At 41.6% G+C, this 23,258-nt stretch overlaps 1 long non-coding RNA gene across 3 annotated transcripts in view; it reads right to left on the bottom strand.

Moving 5' to 3' along the window:
- The window catches only part of LOC102147755 (uncharacterized), a 92,449-nt gene extending 77,877 nt beyond the window's left edge, over positions 1-14,572 (bottom strand). For 2 of the 3 annotated variants that reach the window (XR_011440714.1, XR_001381186.3), the window contains exons 1-3: positions 14,385-14,572; positions 10,885-11,078; positions 6,189-6,240 (exon numbers count right to left, since the gene is read on the bottom strand). This is a non-coding gene — a long non-coding RNA (uncharacterized lncRNA). The remainder of the gene's footprint in view (positions 1-6,188; positions 6,241-10,884; positions 11,079-14,384) is intronic. The other variant, XR_002809378.2, reaches the window with a different exon arrangement.
- Positions 14,573-23,258: the final 8,686 nt, after the last annotated feature.

The following is a 23,258-nucleotide window of genomic DNA, read 5'->3' as shown; positions in this document are numbered from 1 at the left end:
CTAGACTGAGCATGGTAAGCATTTTGTAATGTATGTAAATATCGAATCACCGCACTGTACACTTGGAACTAATAAAACATTGTACATGAATTATAATTCAATAAAAAATAAATAAACACAGACACCGAGTTAAGACAAAAAATAATAGTGAATAGAGTGCTTCTAATAAACAAGTGTGTAGTGTTTTACAGTTTCCAAAGTGCTTTTAAAATCTCTGAGCCTTTGATATCCATATTTTGTTGATTTCTGGGTATTATATGAGTGAATAAAAGCTTAGCTTCTGTCAAAAATAAATAAAACAATGAGCAAATAAGTTGCCAAACAATTGGATATTTCATATAGAGGCAAAGCCACTATATTCATTCTTTTTTTACAAAGTCAGGCTGAATCTACCACTAATATCTTCTTGTAAATGCTTTTAATTCAAAATCGAAACAAAAGACGTGCTGCTGCTGAGAGCTTTAAGGTCTAGAATGCCTATGTGCTCCTTATTATAATTCCTTTCTTCAAAATAGGCATTTTGTGTCCCTGAAGGCCAAGCCTTGTGTTCACTCAGTTCTAGGAATTGATTAATGTGTTGGGATGTGATGTATATTTAAGCCAGACTCGTGGCCCATTAGCAAGTCACAAACCATGACTGTGCACAGCTCTGTGCTCAACTCTATTTTGCATTACAAAATGTTTATAAATCTGCCTTCCTTCCCAGAATGGTGTATAAACACATCAACAAATCGCATGTGTATTGAGGGAAGGGAGGTAGAAGGTTATGAATTTATCATCGCCTCAGGCTGTTCTGTGACAAATTAAATATGACCCTGGCCACTGAGGTCTCTACCGCGCAGTTGGTCAGAATGAACTCTAGACAGATTGACCCTCTCTTATTGGAGACAAGACAGCATCTCACCCAAATGTTATAATTTGTATCCCCCTCACCAGAAAGAAATTACACTGGGTTAAAGGCAAGCCTTTCATTTCCACAAGACTGCAGTCTTATGTTTTCCTTAGAGGACAAAGAGATTTTGTGGCAAAAAAAAGTCACAAGACATAGGTGGAGAGCAAGGAAGAGGGATGGTGGGGACATTATCTTATTTCTATCCCCAGCTCCTGGGAGCAGGGCTCAGATTAGTCCAATATATATATATTCTCTTTTATATAAACATATTCTGTTTCTGGAAGGTGAATTCTTTCCCCTCTCATCTTTGGGACCTTAACAGGAGGCAGAAAGGAGATAAAAAGGGGCCTCCAAGGAAAGGGCTCACAAATTTGCCCTGAATTCCCTCTAAGAGATAACTATCTAGATTCTAGTTTTCAACAGGATTCAGTCACAGGCAAATCCCATTTTCTCTCTTCATCTGAGGGTTTACAATTGGACTCAAAATGTAAGTGGTCTCTTTTTGTTCAGTGATTGGTGTGGATTTGTGCTTTGATATGAAACAGCTATCCTAAAAGGTCCTGTAGTCAATTAAAATGTTCATCTCTTAAAGCTTTAGCTTATAAAATAAGGTGTTTCCTTTTGGGTTATATGTATTCTACCACAATAAAAAGAAAAAGAAATAAGGTGTTTTCTCCCAGAGAAGCACACATCCTAACTAGTAAGGGGAAAGATTTTCTGTGACTAGGTCATAGAATTATAGACTTTCAGAGTTGGAAGGGCTCTTAGAAAACTTGTCCACTACAGAATTTTCCAGAATGTAATTCTACAGGTTAGTTATAGCTTTTACAATAAGAATGGGTTCCAAAGTCATGGTAGTCATTAGTTCTGCTCACCACCAACCAGTTTTCCTCTCCTCTGGGCATGTCCCAACTTTCTTGTAATTGACCAGGGTCATGTCTAATTCTGACCAATGAATTGTGAGTGGAAATTATATTCACTCCTTTTTGGCTGTAACATTCAATGACTGGTTTGAGACCCTCCTAAACTTTCTCATTTCTTTCTAGCAAAATGACCTGCAATTTTCATGGTACTGTCTCTCTATCAGCCAGTATCCTTGAGTGACTATGAAGAAAAGAGCCCTTCTGCCATCAAGCCATGTTTGCACATGTTATGACAGAGAGTGAGAGAGAGAACTTTCTTACTCTGAGTCAATGAGATTTGGATGTGTTTTCTATCACAGTGTACACTGACTGATACAATGGTCAGTTAACACAGATTTATACAGGTTTCTTTACTGCATACACTTTCAAGGCTATAAAATGCTAATAGGAAACATGAATCTTCCAGAGAGGAATACATTAGGAAGCATTTCTCCCACCTAGTTGATCGCGGAAGATTTTGCTTTGTTTGTTTTAGATTCTTTGTGTCGTGCAGAACACTTGCCACCATGTCAAAGATGGCTGTTCCACAGATCAATTAGGGAAGGCACTTTTACAGTTTACAAAATAGTCAGAAAAAGCCCTGAGGAATGAAGGTCTTCTCCAAGGTCACACTCAGTGATGTAGTCAGTTAGCGGCAGACACGGAAGCTGAGGCCTGATGTCCGTGTCCTGGACTCGGCAACCCGGAGTAACTTCACAGGTGAACCAAGTGTTTGCTAATATTCAGACCTTTCACATGAGTCTTTAAAGAGCTAGGCCAGGGGACGCACCCATCCCACCTTACCACGCAAAGTAAAATCAATACGGACTTACCTTTTGCCCACAGAGAATTAAAACAACGAAACAATCATAAGAAAAGCTTAAAAGATTTTCCAACAAAGACAAAAGCCAGAGTTTTGGGGGAAAAATCTCTCAGCTGGATCTTCTGAACCAATACTCTACAATCCTCTGCAAAAAACAATCAGTTCTCTTGCTGAAAACCTGGCGGTGAGAAACTCAAGGACATATTACACTCATTTTCCTGGGGAAAGCTTTGACCAAAAATGAGATTTCAGCCTGGAATGAGGGGGAAAATATCTGATTCACTGCTGTTAAGCCACTGAGGACACCTCTCTCTTTTGGAACAATTTATTTTGACTGGTGCTAGAGGCCCGGGAGATCCTCCTCCCTAACGCAATCACAGCCATAGAGCGCTGGCTTTGAAGTTGTGGCAGTGAAGACCTACTGGAACATCATTTGGATTTAATCACAGTATTGGAGAGAAGGAGTAAAAGCTGTTTGAAAAATATCCACAAGCAAAAAAGCAAACTGCCGTATAGATATCGCCAGAAACGCTCTATGAAATTTTTTTTTAAAAACCACCTTTTGTAGCAACTCCATATTTGATCTCTGAGTTTCACCAAAGCACTGTATCTCACAAATTGGGGAAGATTCTAAAGGGTACACTGTGTCTTTCTGGAAATATGGCCCCCAAATGCAAGTTCTCTGTGGCAGCTTTGAAATTAGCCAAATTGTATTGGGTTCTTCACTGGAGTGAAATGAGATCTTTAGTTAAAAAGTAATGAAGCGTAATTGGAACATAAATAATTTTAAGACATTTTGGTCTGGGCCTGAACACTGGCATGTGAATAATTTTGAGTCATGCCCCAGGGAGTATATTGGTAGACACAGGTGGGGAGCATGAATTCCTATTACTGCCTTGAGGATTCCAGACACAATGGCTGGAGCAGACAAATCTCCGATTTTTCAGTCCAAGAGCCTCTGCAGGAAGCCTTCTGCTGTGTTGCTTACCCTCATGGAGCACAGAGAGCCCCACAGCCTCTCGTGCTCAGCTGCAGAAGCAGGAGCAGCTCAGCTCAGCAAAGCTGTCTCTGCCTCAGCAAAGACAAGTCACAGGCGTACTAGCCTGAGAGCTGCTCCCACAAAACAGGAAGAGAAACCAGGATAAACAGGACTTGGGAAAACGACTTTGAAGCTGCTGTGACAGCTTCTTAGGAGGATCAGAATACAGAGGAAGGCACCAACTAGAATGCAGAAGGCAGTAGTAGACCAAACCTGGAAGCCCAGAACCTTCCTTTACCTGCTGTTCATTTGCATAGCCCCACTCCTCCAGAAAGAGGATGTCCAGACTCAGCAAAGGGGCTGCTTGTCTAATGGCTGCAACCACGCAATGACTAAGCGTCATAGTCTGCCTCCCACGGAACAAAATCTGATTGGAGCCCCTTTCCTGTCTCCTGGGTTGTCTAAACCTTACAAAGTGGCTCATCCCTAAGTAAAAAACTGTATTGTCATCTCACCTTCTTTTCTCCCTGGGCACTTTTCTAACTGCTAGTACTTCATAACTGCTCATAACGACCCTCATGAGAAAGATTTGACCATTTTGCAGGTGGCAAAATGTTTACCATTTTGCAAGTAATAAAACTGAGACAGAGAGGTTCAGTACTTTGCCCAAGGTTGCACAGCTAATGAACGTGAGAGCTGGAAAGTGAAGCCAGGTGGTCTAACTCCAAAACCTGTGACTTGAACCACTGCACCGGAACTGCCTCTCTAAGATATATCGCGGTACTCGCTTTAACCAAGAGAACTCAGGAGAAGAAGTCTCATTAGGGCAGGAGATAGAGAATGGGGTAAACAAACATGGTTGGAAGCAAATTCAAAGAAATGTGCTTCCTAGCACTTTCTTCAGAATCTGAGTTACATCTAGTGCATTAGGATGAGCATCACCTCCTTAACAGTTGAGACTCACGTAAAAGATCCAAATATACAGAATAAACCCTGTGCTACAGCGCAGCAAGATAATGCCTCAGGGCACTGCAATAACTTATCAGAGGGGGAGATTAAATGATAGAAACCATCCTTCTGCAGGGCTCTTTGGACTTGCTAGGCAAATCGTTATCTCCATGCGGTCTATGGCATAGGCTCTATGCTCGGCTCCTCTGCAACCCCGGCAGGTGAATGCAGAGACCTTGGTCACTAGGATGAAGCGATGAGGTGTCATGTCCCAAACTGCTTTATTTCCCATTATGTTTGATACTACAGAGCCACACAATCATCAGAAAGGGTTTCATATGTTGCAACTCCGTTTAAAAAAAAAAAATCTCCTTTAAGCATAGATCGCCTCTATTAAGAACACACTCTCCTTCCTTCACAATAGATTTTTTCATCTCTTCTCACTATTTGTGCTCCTTAACTCACTCTTCTATCCACAGCAATCTGCCTTCCACTCCAAGAAGGTACTCAATTGCCCCTGCCTACATTATCAACGACATGTCATTGTGTCATTGTATCATTCTATCAATGATTCATCTGAGCTTCTAATATCAGTATAGTATTTGACACTGATGACCTCTCCATCCTTCTTGAAACCCACTGTTTTGGTGGTTTGGAGGATATCATCCCCGACCCCCTACCCCCGGGTTCCTTCTTACCTCCATAGTTTCTTGTGTCCCAGTTTCTTTCTTGAGCACTGATTTTTCTGCTCATAATTTAAATCAGTGATTATCAAACGGGGCATTATGAACCCCTAATAAGGGGATGCCATGGGGATAAGGATTTGATAGGTGGCCTTATAGATGGTCTCAATGATCACTGCCTCATGGTATCATATCTTCGTATAATCCAGTGTGGACTCTCTTCCAATGAATAGAATACTGCAGACACAGTGTGATGGCCCTCTGAGATCAGGCTGTGTAAAGACTGTAGCTTCCATCTTGAAAGACTTCTCTCTTGAATTGTTCAACCTGGAGAACCAGCTGACATACGGAGAGGCCCATGTGACAAGGACAGAGACCTGCCGAAAGCCATCTGAGTGAGCTTGAAAGAGGATGCTCTGTCAGTCAAGCCTTCAGACGAGACCACAGTGACAGCCAACAACTAGACTGCAGCTCGAGAGACCCTGAGCCAGAGGCACGAGCTACGCCTCACCAGACTCCTGACTCAGAAACGGCGAGATAATAAATGTTGGTCATTTTAAGCTGCTGCATTTTGGAATGATGTTATGCAGCAGTAGATAATATACGAACCCTAACCATAGGCTTCACCATGCACCTCTCCCTGCCCACACTGCTCCAGTCCTGCCTGCAGCCTCCAGCTCCCACCCATAGCTCCCTTTCTCCACCACTACCAGAACCATGCAACCAGAGCAGCTTTGTTTTGATGTCTCCTATAAACTGATTTTCCTCATATAATTTCAGTTGCACAACTATTTACACAGCTAAAAATTGGGGTGAAAGACAGTGCTCTAAATGTTGGTGTTTTTCATGGTTCCATGTTTGGCTTGTTTCCCAGTTCTTCTGTGGAAATCATGCCGATGTCCATATCAGTGATTACCTCCCCCTATTTTTATAGTTCCCAAATGCCCATTCCTAGACTTACCTCAGAACTCAACTGATCATTGGCCATCTCCACTTGAATGTCCCATAGGCACCTGAAAGTGAAAATGTTCAAACCCAAACTTACAAACTTTCTTGCAAAATATATTTCTCCTATATTTCCCACTTTAAGAAATGATGCAGCCATTACCCAGACCATCCTTAATTTCTCCCTCTCATGCCCCAATGTTCTTTCAACAATCACTTAAAATCCCATAAAATTCTTTTCCTTCCCATGCCTTGGGTCTATATCCTGTGTCCCTACTGTCACCCTCTTAGTTCAGGCCACCGTCATTCCTGCCTGAATTATTTCAACACCCTCGTAAACGATCTACCCACATCCACATAACACAAAGGTGGAAAGATCAGGTCCTTATTTCAGACTGCCTTGTTTGAATCCCACCTCTGTTACTTACTCACTGGGTAGATTGAATAAATCATTTACTCTCTCTCCTTCTAGTGATGTCATCTATAAAACAAGTATAATAACAGCACTTGCCTCATAAGGTGGTTTTAGGTATATATTAGCTGATTCATGTAAAACGTTTAGAACACTTCCTGGCATGTTGAAAGCTCTCAATAAATGTTAGTGATTATTCAAAGGCAGTCTAGTAGAGAGGTAGGGGTGTGGACAGCTAGTCTGATGGGTTTGAATTCTTATTTGCCATTCATTATCTGAGTGAACCTGGGAAAGCTACTTTACTGTTCTGTTCCTCCATTTCTTCATCTGTAATATGGGGATAATAACAGTGGTCAACACATAAAATTGTTGTAATGCTGGCATATGCTGAACGCTAGCCAAATATTTTCTATTATTATCCATTATGCCACTTTTAAGTCCATTCATCACCTTGCAAAAGTGATATTTCCAAATCAGGTCTAACCTCAGATCTAAACTTCATGACATTCCCCTGCTTATAGCTCTTTGATGGCCCACCCATCACCCCTTAGCACAGCATCCTACAACCTTCATGATCAGGCAAACCTCTCAAGCTTCATCTCTCCCCCTTCCTCCCCACTGAAACTTAAACTCCCATCAGACTAAGCTACTTGACCTTCTTCAAATAGGCCGTCTTTTCACATGTCTATCTGTCATTGCAAATGCTGTCCCTTCTACCATAAATACTCTTTCTATCTTACTGAACCGGTAACTCCTATCCATCCTTTCAAAATTTGGCTGATGATATCAAATTTTCCAGAAAACTTCCCCAACCACCACTGACGCCCTGTGCAACACACACATACACACACACACACACACACTAACACACCCATGCATGCAAGTAGATCCTCTCATGAGCACCTGTAGTTCTCTGTGCAAATTCTATATCTAATAACTAAGAAAAGTAACTAACTGTGTACATTTCTTTCTTTCTCCACTAGACATGAGCTATGTGCCCCAGCACTGAGTGGGAACATATGGAACATTGTAGGCCCTCAATAAATATTTCATCAATGAATAAATGAGGGCTCTGATGTAACATTTCCTTTTTCTTTGAGAAAGTGTATGAACTTTATTTTGTTCCTACAGTCGACTTTTGTAGCGCTGGCTTCATGTAGTGTGGTGACACTAGAGGGATTCTTAGTAAAGATCAAACAAGTACATAGTTCTGGACAAGAGGGACCCGGAGAGGCTCCAGAGACTTTGCACCCGTGTGTCCAACTTGGCCCAAGTGAATGAAGTCACAACAATCTCTTCAAGACTGTCTGTTCCATAGCTTCGGGCAGGAGCATACCTGGCTAGAGTTTACTATTTTTAATTCCCCACTCCCACAAAATTCCACAATAATTATTGTGAAATTGAAGGTTTTGAGTACTTTAAGCAAAAGCTTCAGACCAACAATTCCAAGGAGGTAAGTTTTGTGTCTCACCCTCCAACAACTCTTTCAGTACTCAAGTGACTTAGACGGGGACTCCATTAGCCAGTGTATTGATTTCCAGTTGGTGGGAGGGCCAAGGTCTGAATCACTTCAGTAAGTGCCCAGAAAGATAAATAAGGAGACTAGAGAGCTCCCTGTCTTTTTAGATTTAATCAAGGAACTGCTAAGTTCCTGATTCTTAAAAGCATGTAAGAATGAGGAAGTTATGCTTTTTTTTCTCCCTATACAATTTTCTCTTTTGATACCCTGAAGATGAAAAATAACTGTTGAGAAATGGCATGTACTGCTGATAGAAATGAGAGACTGTCTCAGAGCCTTAACAGCAACCAAAAAAATGAGGAGTGTTTGTATTACTAATGAGATCTCTTACTGAGCCCACTGGTTTCATAAAGGTTCTAAACGTGAGATAAGCAAGGAGAGCTTTCTCAACAGAACCTTTGTCTGTAGGTAGGAAAAAGAAGTGAAGGGAAAAGTATGCCTATAAAACTGATTGAGAAGGTAAGGAAAGATCTCTCTTTATATTTCTAACATAGAGAAGTGGAATCGTTTTTCAAGGATGCGTTTTCATTACTAGGATAAGGCAGCAATACACAGGGTAAGATTGAAGGAGAGTATTTTTATTCTTTGTAGTGTATAGCTATTGGGATCTTTGGCATTTTCTTTGGCATAAATAATTTTCCCAGAGAGGCTGGCTGGAAGTTTCTATGCTGCTGCAGAAATAGAAGCAATAAACAAGTTATTGGAATTTTTATGTAAGAAAAGACGACTCATAAAAGTCTATAGAGAACATCAGTTTCACCACAAACATAAGGAACACAGCGAACCATTTATTCGGTGCTTGATTAGCGCCTAATTACCTAGGGAAACACATTGAGCTAAACACTTTATAAGCATTATATTATTTAAATACCAATTCTGGGATTTAGGTATTATATTTGTTTTTACTGACCAAGCTTATCTTGATCCTTGTTGCAATCTTCCTTCGCTCACCCTGTCCCAGCCATGTGACTTTCCTTCTATTCCTTGAATTCCCATCTCAGAGCTTCCTACACAGACTGTTTCCTCCATCTGAACGCTTTCCCCTGCAAGTCTTTGTTTGGCGACTTCCTTCTCATCCTTCAGGTGTCAGTTTACATCTCTCCATCTCACAGAGGCTCTTCCTGACTCCGGGGCTCAGGTTGCTGCCTGCCCCTCCCAGTCACTCTCCAGCCCTCCCTCTTTATTTCTCTCCCTTACAGCAGTGGTTCTACAAGTGTGCTCTGTAGCCCTGTGGGGGCCTTTGAGACCCATTTAGGGGGCCCATAAGGACAACAACATTTTCATAATAATACTAAGATGTTATTGGCCTTTTTCACTGTGTTGACATCTGCAACTAACGTGTAAAAGCAACGGTAGACATCATCCTTGGTGCCTTGGCATGAATCAAGGCATTGGTACCCACTGTCCTAGAGGTCATTGTATTCTTCAGCGCCATGAAGTCACAGGATGCAGAAACAAAAACCAAAAAGTTGCTTCAGAATATCCCTGATGAAGCAGTAAAACCTATTGATTTTATTAAACCTTGACGCTTGCGTGTACACCTTTTCAATCTTCTATGTGATGAAATGGGAAGAACACATAAAGCATTTTAGCCGCACATCGAAGTATGCTGGCCATCTGGAAGAAAGGCGCTAGGAGGATTGAATTGAGAACAGAATTCGCTAATTTTTCTTCATGGAACAGCATTTCTATTCAAAGGAACTGAGAAATCTGGGCATTTGGCAGACATTTTCTTAAAAATAAACAAAATGAGTCTATCACTTCAAGGAAAACAATTGACAATATTTGTTGCCAGTCATAAAATTTGAGTTTTCCAGGAAAAATTAGAGTTTTGGAAAATTTGTATGTGCCACCAAGAGCTTGAAAGATTTCCAAAACTTAAGACTTTTCTGATGAGAACAGTGGTAATATTAGCAAATGTGATATTTTATATTGTTTAAAAGAAATATGCCAATATTTAGAAGATGTACATAACTTAGTGAACCAATATTTTCCAAACGACCATTGCATAATATTACAAAATCATGAATGAATAAAAGATCCATTAAAAGTGCAAGATAGACTGATGGCTTTTATTGCAACAGAGTATGCCTGGCCTCACGCCCAGTTGCATGAGCTGTGTGGTATAAGTTGCAGAGAGACCAAAGAAAACACCTGGAGATGGCATACGAGACATAAAGGTTTATTGAATCTTACTTATGGGGAATGTCCAGGAGTGACCGGACAGAGGCGTGCACCTGCACCTGCTACCATGAACTGGGAGGGGTTGCTTATATATGCAGGGGAACAAAGACCGTGTGCTTGCCAAGAGAGACTGTCCTTGTATGGCCAGAATTGCAAGGATCAGCAGCTCACATTGAAGGGCTCTGTGTTCCCTCAGAACGTGATGTTCCCTCAGAACGGGATGGTTGGCATCCTGCCCAGAAAGGGCCAGGAGGACACATAGTTAAGATAAGGCAGGTAGGCTGGTGCCCCTACAGTGTATGAAAAGTTCATTGATAAGATTTTAGATTCTACATTGCAATTAACATTTAAGAAGCTGCCACTTGCCCAGCTTTATCACCAGCTTGCATTCTATTCTATATTTTTAATTACCGCTTATCTCCATCCATCAGATTGTTAGCCGTGAGAAGAGGTCTACATCTATCTTAATCATTGATACCTGCTGTGCCTTAGAGAGTGACTGGCACGTACCAGATGCTCAATGAGTATCTGATTGTGTAAATGGATTACCATTTTAAAGATGAAGAAGCTGAGTCTTAGCGACTTGAAGTTATGTACCTCGGGTCACAGGTCTAGTAGGCTGCTGAGGAGAGATTCAAATTCAGCTCTGTCCAATTTCAAAGCTCATGCTCTTCATTCAGTCACTCCACCAACTTGCCTCTGAGGTGAAGATTTTGAAGTGGTCTGGTCACACCAATATCTGGCTTTCACATCAACAGACTTCCAGCCTTTGTGAACTTTCATAGCATCTGCTATTTGATAAGAAATGATTTTAGAACTACAGGAACCTGAGAGAGTATTTAGTCCTGCTTCTCACAGACTCACCCAGGGGCACACATTTAGTTATTCATACAGCTGAGAAGCAGCCCTGGAGCTTCCATCCATACCCATTAGGGCAACATGTGCGGAACCAAGGCCGTGGAAATCACGAGAAGCAGTTTTCATTTCTTCTGCCTCATCCCCAGCTCTCTTTTTACTAAAACCCCAGATGAGGAGGAAAGATGTGAAAGAAATGAGCCTCGCATGCTAAATTGAGGGTTTTAACTTTCTGACCACAGCTGACATTTTCCCATAGCTGACAACTAGGTCACAGATCTTGCAGAGCTGTGCCTTGATGAATGAGACCCGGCTCCACCAAGCAGGCCCCATCCTAGCAGAGACTGCAGCATCTGAAGTGCAAGCATATTCTGGCGATTCCAGCACTTGGCAGAGGCACAGGGCACAAGTCTTTAGAGAACAAGGCCCTTTGGAGAGGCCCTTGCCAAATCTCTCTTGTAACTTAATTACTTTTCCTTTACACATGACACTTAAAACAAACCAACAACAAAAATACTTTATTACTAAATCATTTGAAATGCTGCGAGGCAGCCACCAAAACAGATGTGACTCAAGCTGTCACTAAAGAATATGTTCACGTGTCTGTTCACAGGTAACACAGCTGAACAGCTGGGGAATAGAATGAAAGGGGCCCCGTGCCTCCTACACTTGGTGCTAATGGTGCTCAGAGCAATACTGACCTCACACGGATGCCAACGCTCAGGGAAGTACGCGGGATCAATGTTGGCCTTAAGCACTGAGTGGCTACTTAGCAAGGTAAGCTCACTGGCTTCTAGCACAGAGCAGATGATCAATAAATAATCATTGAACGACTAATTTTCCACAATGCCAGTGCATATTTCATGCATTCACCCTGAGTATGGCTCCTTTAATCTGGAAACTCTGTGGCTATACCAAGACCAAACAGATCTGCTGTCTGGAGCAGAGAAAGTCCAATTCGTAAATCATGGTGTTTACACACTTCTGTTGCTAAAGAGGATAATATCTCACCGTTAGAGAAATCTTATATCCAGATCACAGCTGTCAGATGAAAATGCTGACTTAGCCCACAGCCCTACCACAACATAGAAAATAGCAACGTCTACCTCTCCTAGAGGAAATTCAAACACACTATCATTTGTGGGACGGGGGGGAGAAATATTAAAGAAGTCAGATACTTAAATTACTTGAGTTAATAATAGGTTTAAAATTATCCTAATTAATGCATTTGCTAATTATTTTTCCCTAACCTTGACATTATTCATTTTAGTTCTGGATTTCAATCTATACCTCGACACAAAATAAGTGCTTAATAAATTTTTGTCAAATTAATTTGATACCGTCATTCTCAAAGTATGGTCTGAGGACCCCTGGGAGCTGCAGTGTACTACAGCAGCTTTTATCTTCTCAAAAGCATTAACAGTCAAATTTTTAAAAATTTTATGAGCCAGTCATTAAATATAACCATTACCAAAAGTTAAATTATAAAAACTTACAATTAAACAGATTATACTAAAATAAAGGTAATATATACTCAAAACCCATCATTTCCTAGATACTTCACTACATTTCACTATGTCTAGGCTTTTGAGGTTGTCTATAGCCATTGTATTTATATGGTAGAAGTCTTACATGATGCTGTGCTGCTGTGTGTTTCTTCCCAGCTCTGGAGCATCAGCCATGTTGAGAATATTTACACCAGGGTTACTGTTGAATGCTACAAATTGGGCTTTTCTTCCCTCCCTTGTGAACTGGTTATCAAAATATTTACCAGGACACCACTTCCTGAGAGTTCCTAAGACTCTTAGGTGTTCTACCAAGTCCTCCCTTTTCAGGTGAGAGGTTAAATTTTCTTCATCTATGTCAACAGATTGAATGCAGAAGCAGATACGAGCCTACAACTGTAAGCTAGATAGTATTTTTCAAAAAATATAAAACTATGCCCTTCTCACTTTTTTTTTTCACAAAAAGTGTTATTTGTGTGAACATGGAAACTTTTAATTTCTATTTTTAAATGGATCAGTATTTTTATTCTTAGTTTTACATTCTAGTGAGATAAATATTGATAGACATACTCACAAAAGCAAAAGCTCTCGGGTCTTGAATAATTTGTTAAGCCTATGAAGGAGACTGACATCAAAAGTTTGAAAACGCGTAATTTGTGCTTTTTCGACACAGGAGAGTCAAACTAGAAATGCGGGTCTATATTCCTATGCCTCCGTGAATTTGGGAATTTAATTCTTGACCTCTTCAAATCTTTATTTCTCCATTTGCAAAAAGACAGTGCCCAGCAGGATGATCTCAATGAATCTTATTTTAGCCCTTAGATTCTGCAACTACAAGAATTATAAATGAGCTCTGCTCCTAGTTTGAAGGCAGTAGAAATGGTTTTGCTTTGTCATCGTTTTCATTCCTCCAACCCACATCATCACTGTCCTTAATAATCTTTTCCACCGAAGCTCCTGCCCCCAAATGGATTTAACACTCGATTACACTACTATAATTACAGAAGTCACTACTTCCAGTTGTCGAATCATCAGACCAGCCTTGGACTAAACTATATGCCATGAGGCAGACACAAAAACGCAATGCAAACCAACAAAATGCCACGATTTAGTGATACCCTATCCATCAGGTGGAAAATGCAATGCCTAACGCAGGCACTGCGACAGAATTTAATAACCGCAGACTACCGCCCAGGCCCTGCTTTGCATCTCTCCACAGCAGCAGAGTGAAAAAGACATGTGCTGCCTGAGTATTTCCTCTTTTCTTTGCAAACACCACAAATTAGCGTCTGCTTCGCGTCCTTAAGAACGTGTGAATTATCAGTCTTAATTGAAGGCAAGTCTGCGTCTGCTTTGCCTCCTCCGAAATCACTGCAGCAAAATGCAAATGATGTCTGAAATAAAAGGCCCTTGCCAAGCGCGCCAAGACTGCAGCCTTCACTTTCCTATCACATCTGCGTCTCCTTTCCCTCGCGCACCGGCAGCCAGAGAGACGTGTAATAGTATCCCAGGCTGCTGGGAATTCAATTTCCAGATCCCCTCCCGACACCTAACAAACGACCAGAGAGGCACCCCCGCCCGGCGCGAGGCTGCGCGGGGATGGAGACGCCGAGGGCGCGCGGGGCTGAGGGGGGGCTGCGAGCGCGCCCGGAGCCCCCGCGGGTCACGGGCTGATCCGGGCCCGTCGGGGCCGCCCTGGAAGGGGCCCAGGGATGGGAGCCGGGCTAAAATGGCTACCAGCATCGCGGTTGCCGGGAGAGGGCTGCTCTGTGCCGCCGGCTCGTCGTCCTCCCGCGGGGCCGCCTGCGCCCGGCCCGCGCCGCCAGGTAGCCTCCGCCTCCCAGCGCAGCCTGAGCGCGGCCACACGCCCGCGCAGGGGGACCCTCCAAGGCAGAGGCGAGGCGGCCGCCACGCCCTCCTGTAACTCTGCGGACGGCCACGCCGCCCCGCCCTCCTCGGCGCGGCACGTGCGGCAGTGTCGCCATGGCAACCTCCCTCTCTCCTGCTCTGTGGCGTTAATGAACAGCTGAGACGCGGAGCGGCCCTGAACTTGATGCGGCGCCTGTTCAGGCGGTCCTCCGAGGGCTGAGTTTCCGAACTATTGTTCTCTGCGCAATCGACTGCTTCCCGGAGCTAGAAAACCTACCCCTGGGTTTCAAACGTTATCCCCATCGTTCCCGGGCGGAGCGTGTCAGTGAATCCCATCGCTCTCCTGCAAGGAGGTGCAGCCCAACAGACTGGAAGCATCAGGATTCAGCTCCAAGCCCAATTTCCTGACGATAACCTTGGAAGCATTTTAACGTTCGGATGCTTCCGTTTTAAGAGAGATAAGCCATTAACAGTATATAATTATTAAATATTACATTATGTATATTAATAATTATATGATTACCTTCTCTCCTTCTCCCACCTATAATTAATGTTTGAACGTGCAGTGTTCTCTCTAGCTGTGGCTTATCAGAATGTTCAGGGAAATGGCATTCAGGGAAGTAAATTGATAAACAACTATTCCTTTTAATTGAGAGTGATTGAAAATAATGACCCCAAAGAATAAAACTGTGTGTGCTCATTAAGAATCAAAGAAATGCAAATTAAAATAGCAAAGGTATGCTATTTAGTAAGGACTTTGTTTATTCGTTTTTAATCATAGCCAGTGCTGACAAGGGTGTGTTCATAATGGCTGGTGAGTGAGTAAATTGGTATAATCTTCCTGGAGACAGTTTTTTCAAGAAATAATTAGAGATTGAGACAAAGTACAGCTACAAGTTGCTCCTAGCAGCAATGTTTATAATAGGTTTTTTTAAAAAAATGCAGCTAGATGTAACACAGCGGATCAAATAAAGAAATCAGTACAATGAGATATTGTCTATCTTTTAAAAATGAAATAAGAGAATACATAATTCCTTGAAAGATACCTTGATTTATTGTGAAGTGAAAAGTAGATATTAAATAGTGATTAATTTGACTATATTTTTATTTTATTTGAATATATTTAACAAGGAAAATGTTAACAATGGTTATCTCTGGGCAGACGAATTGCAGGTAACTTTATCTTGTTCCTTATTCTTTCTTTGAGAGTGACAAGCATTGTTTTATATAACAACAAAAAACCCACCATGTTTTTTTATTGTCAACAGTTTCGAGTGTTTTATGAATAAATACATATACATATTTATAATAATGTATTATAACCTATTTACATGTAGATTATAATTAAATATGTTTTCCTCAACGGAAAGTATAAAGATTTTAGTAGAAAAAAGCTCTGGATCACCCTAATCACTTGTTTTTTCCCCTCAGATATCCAAGTATTGGCATTTAGTTTGGAAAGGAAATATTTCTCTAATTCTTTACTTTCTACTGAAGGGAAGCAAAATGAGTTTCCGTTGAAAGCATAATGATATTAAGGAATACTCAAAAACATTTTAGCATCATAAACCTTCATTAAGGATTAAAGCTTTCCTTTTGTTCTCAGTCTCTGGCTACAGAATTGCAAGTGGAAAAGCAGTTGTTGGTTTAAAGTGGAAATTCAGGAGTGATGAGGCCTGGCTCCAGTGCCAACCAGATAGTGCTCGAAGTGGAATCCTTCGAAACCGCCTTCCTGTGGTCCCTGCACCCAGGCCCCAAACAGCAGGGAGTGGGCTGGCATCTCATTCACACAGAACAAGTTGATCTGTGAGGGAAACTGCTCTCTTCCCGCCCTGGCGAGAGCGAGCCGGCTGCTGTCACGCAGCTGGGGCGAAGGCCTGCAGAAGTGCGCTCGAGGCCCCTTGGGGCTCAGGAAGACTCAGCGAGACCCGTCCTGGCCGATGGTCGCCATGAAACCTGGCCCTTTTAAGGCTTCAGAACTGCTCCCTGTGAGTAATCCTGAAGAAAATAAATCACAGACCTGGGCAGAGATATAGCTAGGAGACTGTTTGTTTTTATATTATTTTGTAACAGTAAAACTTTAGAATCCACACAGATGCCTGAGTTAAAGAAATTACATCACAGCTGGACTATAAAAAACTATGTTGCCGTTAAAACCGAAGATAGAGAAGACTATTCAGTGACGTGAGAAAGTGCTCACGGTGCAGTGTTAAGAGAAAAGAAAGGATGTTAAATATAGAATGTACAATGTGACCCCACTTTTATAAAATATTTTATATTACACACAATATTTAATGTACCACATGCATAACTGAAAATTTAAACTCCCAAAATTATAGATTGCCAGTTCTTTTTCTTTTAACATCTTTAATAAATCCATTAATAATTAGCTAGTAGTGGTTAAGGAATTATTAATAAGATATTAATGGGAGAATGTTTTATTAGAAGCCAGGGAAAGGTACTCCGGGCTCTGACAACTTCTCAGGTGTGCATTTTGCAGGCACCTGAAAACACCTTCAAAGCATACATTTTATTAGCTCAGCAGTTAAAGGGTGATCTGCCACCGGGGTCACATCCCCCATCTCGCATACCCACTCATCTGGACGAGAGTTCTTGGACCCTGTCTTTCTCTCCAATCTGATTGGTAGAGCAGATAAGACATGCTTCAACTGAGGACATCTGTTTACAGCATTGAAAAGATTAAATCTAGCTAAAGGTTGTCCAGGTAAGCACGTCCTATGCATTCTCAGAGTCCACGCATGGTCTGGATTCTGGTCTGACTTTCCGTAAGCCACTTTCTTATAAATGGGGAAATGGTTGACCACATAACTCTCTACTTGAAGATGCATAGGGCTACCCCCTCAGGGTGCATGGCCAAGCTTTTCAGGCTTTCAGAGCTTTTATTGCCTGGTCCCTGCTGACAGCTGGAGTCTCAAGTCCCAGCCTGGCCCTTGCCCCTCCTGTGCTGAGCCGTAATGAGACCACGACAGCTAACACAAATGGAGTCTTTATGATGTCCTGGACGTGCCGGCGAACCTATGCAGTAAGTAAGTTCTTCCCATTTTACAGATGGACAAACTGAGGCACGGAGATTAAACAATCTCGTCATCCACAGTTCCCATCATCCACAGTTAATAAACATTAGTGCCAAATTTATTTACTTCCCTCAGGAGGCTCAGCTCCAGCTCTTAACTGTTACACCACCACCCAGATATTTAGTTTGCCAAATAAGTGATTGGCTTCAATGACTTTCTGCCTTACCCTCAACTCTTCCCTCTGTGTAGAAAGCCCCTCCACTTAGCCAAACTCTGACTCTTGTTTCAAAACACAGACATCATGTATCTCCTCTGAAAACTCTTCCTCAATCATCTTAGGTAGGCTTAAGGATTTTCCTCTGTGCTCTCATGTGTACCTCAGTTGTTGTGCTCATCCCATTGCTGTAAGCCATGTTTATTTCTCTGCTTCCACCGTTAATCTGTGAGCCCTGCAAAGCCAGCATTCAAATTTCTGTTAATCTTTACGCCTCCAGTGCCCCACATAGCATCTTACAGGTTAAAGGTTCTTAATAATTGATGTGTGTATGAATGATCATGAGGAGCACCATATAGTTCTGTTTGCCCAAAAATAAGGCTTTTAGTGTTCCACGATGACAGCTACTGTCCCTCCACTGAAGTAGGCACTGTGTAGATGAACATTGGACTAGCAGCTGGAAGACCAGTATAATGCCAGCTTTCCTCCTTAAAGCACAATCCTCGCCTTGCTGAGTTCTGAAGTGTTGAAGTGGACCTATCCGTAGGGAGGGAAGACAGAACATTAGGAGAACCGAAGAAGATATTATCAGGTATAGTTTTGACGATGTTCAGCTAGTCTGTTAGGAAAGAGGGCCCCAATAGGGTGGGACAGAGGATGGCTGAGTCTGATAAAGGGCTCAGGACTCAGCATGTGGCCAGAAAAAGAGCTCACCTTGATGAAGTTCTGCAGTTGGCAGCGTGAAAATATCAGCAGACCATCTACTTTGGGCAGGTCACACTTCCGCCACCTCACAGGCTACACCAAGACAGGCATGAAACCCATGGTCTCTCAGAATCAATGTTCTTGAGTAGCGAAAGATTATTCTTGCTGGTTTCACTCAGGCCTCTAGTGGGACTGCTTGAAGCAGTGGAAGGTAACTAATATTTATGCATTAAAATACATACGTAATTAGTTTTAACATAAAGACATGTTTCTGTTTGCCTCGTTCTTACCATTTGCATCCTCTTACTATTACGCCTGAAGTTTTATTAAGCTATCTCAACTCTCTTTTGGAACAACCTGAGAATAAATAAATTCATAGGATGAAAATAAACAACTGCTGATTCATCTTGAGGCTCTGGTTGGAACTTTGCTTTGGGCTTCTAGGTTTATTTGTGACCACATTTCTAAGGGAATGTGGGATATCCTCACAGATACCAGAAGAAGGGTGTGGAAAGAAAGGGTCAAAAGTCCAGGAGCCTCTTGGCCACTCATTTGGAGGAAAATAAAACCAGTTTCACCCCAAATATTTCCTACATTCTAATTATAGAAATTGAGGTTTGGCTCTTTAGAGGTTCATTTGACCATCATGGAAAAATTTATTTCATGTTATAGTGCTAGTGCACTTTAAACTAAGGGTTTTTTTTTTTTTTTTTTTTGAAGTTCTGCAAAGTTCTCATAGATATCTAGTGACTCCTTGTGGAGTTTTCTCTCTACATGTAACAATTCACTGAAAAGTTGAGAAATCACAGAATCAAAGGGGCTGTAGAAGTATTTCATGCTCACTTCTACCCAATTGAAAATTTATTTTGCAGGAACCGTGAAAGAGGGTTGAAAATCCCTGGTGACAAGAAGGCATCTTTTGGATTACTGCCTCCTCTCTTCTCCTCTAATGGTAAATAGATTTACAAACCATGTCGCAGTTTTCCTGGGGTTTTGCCACAGAGGTAACCATTTCAGCAGGGCCCACCAGGAAAGTAAAAGAGAGAAGGGGATTTCACACTGGCCGAAGGCTGTGATGCCCATTTGTGATTCTGTGGGAGAACCAGATCCTCAAGAGAGTTGGTCTTACTTGACCTCCAAGTAATCAATGTTCCAAGTATAATGAGATGTCTCTAAAATCCTCTCCACCCGAAAAAGAACATGCCAAATATCCCTCTTACCTTGAAATTTCACCACTACTTTATGTTTTTCGTGTTCGATTAATATCCAACAAGCTAAGTAAGTCGGCGTTTGTCATTTGGGTGTCAGTACCAAGTCTCTTGCCCTGATAGTCCCCTCGTCTTTTGTGGAACAGTTGCCTGTCACGTTGTGTGTAGTGTAGGTGGGAAGGGAAGTCTACTTGTCCACTTCCTACTCTTGAAGGCTGAGTACAGTCAGATGGGTAGCCAAGCCACCCAGACAGCTTCTCCCGGGACACCGGACTTTAGGAAAGTGAGCAGGAACCCAAGAAGCCCATTTGAGATGGTCATTGCATCAGTGGTGCCCAACCCGACTCTTCCAGCTATGAGCCCATCTCCTCACCCAATAGAGCTGTCTTGGATCTTGGCTAGTTCTGTAGTTCCACCATTTCTTGGCATTCCCAATATCCTTCTAATGCAGTCTTCTTTTTGAAAAAGTAAGCCAGATTCTAGAATTGATTGTGGTGGTGGTTGCACAAATCTGTGAATATGCTAAAAACTGTTAAATCAAGCAATTTACATGGGTAAATTAATTGCTATATGAATTATATTCCAATAAAGCTCTTACCAAAAAAAAAAAAAATCTGCCAGGGTTGGCTTTCATTGCTTGAAACATAACCAGATCTAACTGATATATTCCTCCTGTCAAAATGCAGATATCTAGCCAGAAAGTATTGCACATTCTCAAGTCTCTTTAACATTGAGTTTACCAAGAAAAAGTAATGGGGCATTAGTTTTGATGGGGCTTGAACAAGCCTAGCAAATACAGTGCTATTCCGAGAGGGCAGCCAACAAGGAGGCACCACGTGGGAGAGATTTTAGATGTTCAGACCAGCATGAGGCATTGAACAGTGGGGGTGCTGGAGGTGGAGGTGTGGATATGTATAGTCCCTAAGGGGAGGGAAGTTTATTTGTCTCTGGTCCTTAGTCCATAATTATCTGAAATCATATACCTAGGGCCAAGTTTATAACTTCTCTCCTGCAAATCATTTATTATTCACCCCATTATTTCTAATAACAAGTGTAGTATTTGAAGATAAAGGACACACCTGTGAAAAATGCATCATTAACAATTAATACACGTTGCAAACCCTGGGGTAAAATCTTTCTGTGTTCTATTTTATTTCCAACTTGTAACAGCTCTGTACGGCAACCTTGAACAACTTAGTGGTTTTCTCAAGGTTACAGAGCCAAGAGGTAAAGGAAATGAAATTCAAACTCGGCTTCGTCTGATTCCAAAGGCCGTGCTCTCTCTTCATGTCCCCTATTATGCTTTCCTTCTAAGATGAAATCTTGAAATTGCCAATCATAACCTAGGGTGGGAAGAACCAGATAATAGTAATAATAAAATATATATATCTCCTGACTAATAAAATGTGAATTTTCAATGAAATCAACATGGTGAGCAACATTTTTTCCTTTTTCATGCATACACCAAAAAACCCCACATCATCTTGGAATGTAAGATCCCTTTAATTTGTCCTAGCTTACCTCCTAGCCTCATCTCTTCTTCCCTGCACCCTGCACACTCCACAGACCAAGAGTTACTGATGTGCCATGTTTACTGGAGTGTACACATACTGTTCTTTCTGCTCAAAATATCCTTCCTCAAGTGCCTGCATTTTTGCTTAATCATTTCAGGGCAAACGGCTCAGTTCATCCTTCCCTTGACTAGCTCCCCACAGTGGATAAACTCAACACCCCCCACCCTTCGACAGACATCTAAAGTGTCCTGTGTCCACCTCTGACACAGGCCCTTTCAGTCTATGTTATATTGGTGGCTCACTTCTTTCTGCCACTAAAGGGCAAATTACGTGAGTCTAGATCCTGCATCTATTTGTCTTTAAATTTCAGTCCCTATCCAGCACCTGGACTATATTCAGTATCCAATAATTACCTGTTGGTGAATTAAACAATCATTCAGTAGTTTGTAAAACTAAAATGGTTTTAACCAAAGCCTGATAAACTCAATTTAGTATATGATAGAATGTTTTGGTTAAACAAATAATCTGTTAAGAGATTATCTATACCATAAATGTTATCAAAGAACCATCATATCGTGAAATATATGAATACCGCACTAAACATAACTTAATTTCTCCTTGATGAAATGATTTTGGACATTATGATGTTTGGGGACATTGTAGGCCCTCCTTGGTTGTCATCAGTAGGTGTGCTTCAGCATCGTTTAATAAAGAGATCTGGTTAGCAGATGTCAAATGCCAGGGAACTTATATAGTGGTGTCACTGTTATTATTCCAAATATCGATTCAACAGTGTTTCTAAACCTAGAAAAAAAGCTTCTTTTGGAAGAGCCTGTAGAGATTATATTCAGTTGTTCTCTGAATATCTTAATCTTCTGATGCTGTCACCCTGATGCACTGACCTTGACAAGAATATCACCAATATCAATGTTGTCCTAGGCAAAAGCTTGGAGGCTAAGCCAACAACCTCCGGCCTATATATTCCCAATTTATTTGTTCTATTTTCATCATTCAAGGCACAACTCTCGGTTTGATATCCTGACTTGGTATCATATTTTCCCCCCTCCCATTTTATAACCTTCCAGACTCTGTCCCTGGCATTTAGGACTTCCGTAATCAGGAAGGGCTTTGGCTGTAGTCCCTCCTTAACCCTTAACATTCCCTGTTGCCTCTGGTGGGGACTCTACTCCAGCTCCAGCGGGCTTTTCCCTTTGCCTGGACCACTCCTCAGCTTCCTCCAGGGGGGTTGGAGGGGACAGGGATTAGACAGGCCAGGTTTTGAGAAGTCTGTTATTCCCTTTTGCCATCACAAACATATGACCAATCTCTCATAACAGGAACCCAGTTGACTCCTGGCCAACTTTGAATGACAGGCAATTAACACTGAAGGTTGCTTGGGGAAAAACTGTGGTCTCAGCATTTCCTAAATTCTAATTCTTACTCTGAATATTTGTGTATATGCACAGGCAAGACAGTTATCTTTTGTGTCTTAATGCCACTACCTGTAAAATTGATTATAAGAACAGCTATCTCCCAAAAAAGTAGATACCTAGATTAACTTTTGTTTGTGAAGACAGAATGAAAAAGGCTTCTATGTACTAGAATGCTGGTTCTCTCCTATTTCATTTGGGGCAACACCAGGAAGTCTTGACAGGATTTTAGTGTGTTCTGTGCATATGTGTGCAGTGCCATGAAATATTTGTATATTAAATTATGTCAAATGCACTAGACATAATTTTTTAGCAGAAAATATGACTCTGTTATATGTCTGCCATGAAGTCACAAGCATGGGTGTCCTAGGGTTGGGAGTGGAGCAGGGCAAGGAGTTAAAGCAAGCATGAATTTCCATTTCTCAGTTTTCCACATGCTCGTTCCTCAATCATTCCTTTTTTTTTTTTTTTTAAAGGCAAGCTGTAGAAAGTATCAAATATCAAGAAATATATATGGAATAAATTTTAAAATCAGAGCCAATGCTTGTCTCAGAAAATCATGGCTCACTTTGGAAGCAGAATGTTCCAGCTTAGTTCAAGGAGCTCTTAATTTCCATACCAGAGTAGTTTCAGAAC

Source organism: Equus caballus, chromosome 7 (assembly GCF_041296265.1).
Source record: "Equus caballus isolate H_3958 breed thoroughbred chromosome 7, TB-T2T, whole genome shotgun sequence".
Taxonomy (NCBI): Eukaryota; Metazoa; Chordata; class Mammalia; order Perissodactyla; family Equidae; genus Equus; species Equus caballus.
Note: the sequence above shows the minus strand (reverse complement) of the source record. Positions and strands in the feature narration are given on the sequence as shown.